At 49.5% G+C, this 3,925-nt stretch overlaps 1 protein-coding gene across 1 annotated transcript in view; it reads right to left on the minus strand.

Annotated features, from left to right (window-relative positions):
* Positions 1-3,925, minus strand: part of MSI2 (musashi RNA-binding protein 2) — a 129,796-nt gene that overhangs the window by 59,002 nt on the left and 66,869 nt on the right. The gene's annotated exons all lie outside the window — the stretch shown is intronic.

Below are 3,925 nucleotides of genomic sequence, written 5' to 3' on the forward strand. Positions count from 1 at the left end.
GGTGCCGCTGCTCTCCTTGCTTGGCGGTACATTGGTATGCTTTCTGGAGCTCCCTTCCATAATGAAGTTAGAAGGACATCATGATCTCGCCAGGCTCCCTCCAACCCCAAAGATCAATAAACTAATGCTGACCTCTAGCTCTTATCCCCGTCCGGTGCCGCTGCTCGCCTTGCTCGGCGGTACATTGGTATGCTTTCTGGAGCTCCCTTCCATAATGAAGTTAGAAGGACATCATGATCTCGCCAGGCTCCCTCCAACCCCAAAGATCAATAACTAATGCTGAACTCTAGATCTTATCTGCACTTTGCAAGGGTAACAAAATAACACCACCCTCTTCTTTTCCTTTCCAATTACTAAATCCTTTCAAGACTGACCCAGTTATTTTCAGCTCTATGAAATTTCAGGCAGTGAAGAAAGTGATGAAAGTCATCTTCCAGAGCATCTGGAGAACTTTTGTGTGTGGTTTTGCTTCCTGGGCAGAAGTACAGTACAGGGCACAGAAACAGACGATTACCAACACTTTCTTCGCCAAAGAAATGCCACCTTAACTAAGCTGACCCAGAGATATTTGCTCTCTAAGTGCGAGCTCACTGCCTGCCCACTATCACAACTAAGTGGCCAAGCTAGAAGGAGAACCCTTGCAAGAAGACCCGGCATCCCAGTGAAGCTAGGGATTGTTTCACCTAGAATACTCCAAAAATCAACCACTCCTTCAAACAAATCCTCACAGGTTTTGCAGCCTGCCTTTAACACAGCTAGACGAGACAGGCAGGAAGTGCAATAGCTCTGAGTCTTAGTTCCCTCAGAGAACACCCAGGAATAGCTGGATGTTAGGAAAAAAAAAAGACACCCGCAGAGGCAACAAAGCGGTTAACTCGGTGACATTTCCCATGCTGTTAAAGTTATGTGCTCCATTGGCAAGGCATTGAGTTTTATTTTGGGTGGGGTTTTCAAAGCCTTCCCAAAGGTATTAATAAAACTGTTCAACAACGGACAGCTTCGAAAATCCCTCTCACTATGTCTGGTTAAATCTGTGCATTTCCACTAAGGAATCGGTGTTGGTCCAGTGCCACGCGTGCGGGCCAGTTACACGCTACCGGAATACGCACACGCGAGTAACACACGCATGCCAAAATTATGTCAACAAATAGGCTCAGTTTGCTTGCAAGGGAATTTATCTTGCCTCCTACCAGTAGGGAGTGAATTTCAATACTTTTCCTTTCCCTTGCCTACGTTGATTATTCCAGGCATAGACTAACGACAGAAAGCCACAACGGATATTTTATCTGCCATTTCTCCTTCCCTTGACTAATTTGAAGATACAGATTGCAACCCGCAAGTGGTTTTAAGAATTGCCATTAACAGTGTTGCTGCATGCTACTGCATTTTAAACTTGTTTCCACCACAATCAGAATGTCACAATTTGTAAAATCCAGGGTGATGTTATGAACAATGGGTGCAGCAGAACACACTTCATCACGACGGCCCGCTCGCCAGTTTATTAGCCTGATTAGGGATAGCTACCTGCACAGAGAAGGAAAAAATGTCAGAAAAGGCTGGATAAATTCAAGCATGAAGATGAAGATGACTCTTTACCCTGCCTTTTACACTTATTTCTTCTTCCCACCTGTACTTGGCAGAGATAAAGACCCAGAGCTCAGACTTTCATGCTTTCCTGGCAGCTGCTCTGGCCAAACAGCAAAGCCCTTGGCACCAGTCGGGCTTCACCCACTTGCAGGAATTTTGACTGATCCTAGCAAATAAGCAGCATTGTCCTTCACCCAGTAGAAGGGTCAGCCTGTTCCCTGGGAAACAGCCTCACAAACAGAGCTGACCCTCCCTCTTGCCAGAGAACTCCCTTGTTTGCCAGACACAGGGAGGGGGGGCTCCAGCCTGACCTGCCAGCAGGAGAGACCCAGGTCTGGGGCCTGACGCTGGTCAGCACACAGGAGGTGCGGGTCTTGTCACCTCCACCCAACAGCATTTGGAGTCAGTTTTTGGTCCTTTTGGACTCTCAGTTCCTCCCCTCTTAGATCTCATCTAGCAGCTTACACGAGGATTCTAACACAAAGAGAAATGTTATGGCTTGCACATAGGCTATAAAAAAAATAACCAGTGAAATAAATTCACAGAATTCCTGAGGGGAAAAAGGGAGACTTGTTGCCTCTTCAACATGCATTGTGTAAATGCACTCTGTGTAAAAAAGTGAAAGGCTTCCTGGCAGCTAAGGTGCCCCTCCACCTGCAGCCCCCAATTCCAGCAGTTCTGTATCTTTTCTCCAGGTAAGACAGCGCAAAGATGCTTCTGAAAGAGGACTCCATCCTCTGGGGCTTATCGCTCAGGTTCACACCTGAGAGCAGGGCTCCCTGGTGCACTGTTCCAGCTTCTCCTAAGAGCACAGAAAAGCTGAACCAGAGCTCTTAGAGCAGAGCTCAGCACAAGCAGAACACAAACTCCAACACTTCCCGCTGCCCTCACGCCCTGGAAAGTGCTTACAGCAGCACAGAGTCACCGGCGAGGGATCACCTTGAGGGTACGTGGAGAACAGACAAGCATCTTGCTTGCAGGAAGCAAAGGAAGGACTAATGCACCACTGCTCTATTTTTAATGTGTCCGCAGAGTCTCCTGCCTCCCTGGCAGCAGAGTCCACTATAGGCAGGCACAAGCTGTTCAAGGGACCACCAGAGAGTTGGGTGGGCAGGAACAGAGCTCACTGCAGGCACAGCTGAGAGCCCCAGTGGGAACAAAACTCCAGGAACTGGGACATTCCCAGCAGCTGCTGGGCTTCAGGACAGGCTGACGTCCCTCAGGACAAGCCACCCACGTGGAGTCCCCTGCGCCTCCAGCACCCTTGGAGGGGGATGGCAGAAACCTGCCCATGGGGTGACAGAGGCAGAGATAAGAAACCACAGGTCAGGGACATGCAAATCGGGCTGCAAAATCCTCTAAAGGATTGGAGGGCATGGAGATGAACGCCGTGATGCACTGCCAAACGGAATGCACTCTGCATAAACTTGCCAGGTTAAGAAACAGTCTAAAGAGAAGAAAACAAGGAATACAAACAGAAGCAGGCAGACGACTTCCTGAAATACCTTCACAGGAGCCACAGCTGCCAAGTACATTACTTGCTGGGACCAGAGACCCCAGGAGTCCTGGAGCCCAGCTGCCAGAGCACCACATAACGGAGCTCTTCAATGCAACAAACAATGTGCCAAGATCCTGAATGGAGAAGGGTATTTATGGACCATTTAAGGGTGGTTGCAAAAAAGAGGGTGGAAAATTCCCTGGATATAAAAGGAAGTAGTCATGGGTTGAACTTTCCAAAGCATGTAAGAGTTTTGGACACTTGGTTGGTGTTACAAAACTGATGGGCACTGGTTGTTCACATGCCTTTCCTGGCTCCAAAGAACATATCTTTTCAAGCAAGTCTTTCGCTCACTGCTGCTGAATTTTCCAGGGTACTACAAATCCTTGACTTCAGAGAAGAATCAATGCCTGGGAGGGAGGGAATGCTATCCTGGAGGTGTGCCTAACTCACCCGGGCATCAGCACCCACTGAGTTGCTCATTAAAGCAAATCCCAGAGCGGTGCGGAATTCAGACAGGTCTGCCCCTGCCATGGTGAGGCGGCAGCAGCCGGGCACTCCGGCCTGTTTCCCCCTCCTATTCCCAGCACTCCCATCGCTGTCACTGGCGCAGGCTCCTTTACACCTCCTGGCAGCCTCCCTAAACAAACAGGCTACATACCACCCCTCCGAGCAGCTGACACATTCGAGGCTGAGACAATAACCGTATCAATCACGAGAACCCCCACAAAGAGGCTGGAGTGCAAAGGGCAAACGACAAACCTTGGGGCTACACGGCCACGCTGTCACACGGGGGCAGAAGCCACAAGCAGCACTGGCTTGCTGCGCTGCCTCCCACCC

The sequence above is a fragment of the Buceros rhinoceros genome, unplaced genomic scaffold (assembly GCF_000710305.1).
Source record: "Buceros rhinoceros silvestris isolate BGI_N320 unplaced genomic scaffold, ASM71030v1 scaffold2620, whole genome shotgun sequence".
Classification (NCBI taxonomy): domain Eukaryota; kingdom Metazoa; phylum Chordata; class Aves; order Bucerotiformes; family Bucerotidae; genus Buceros; species Buceros rhinoceros.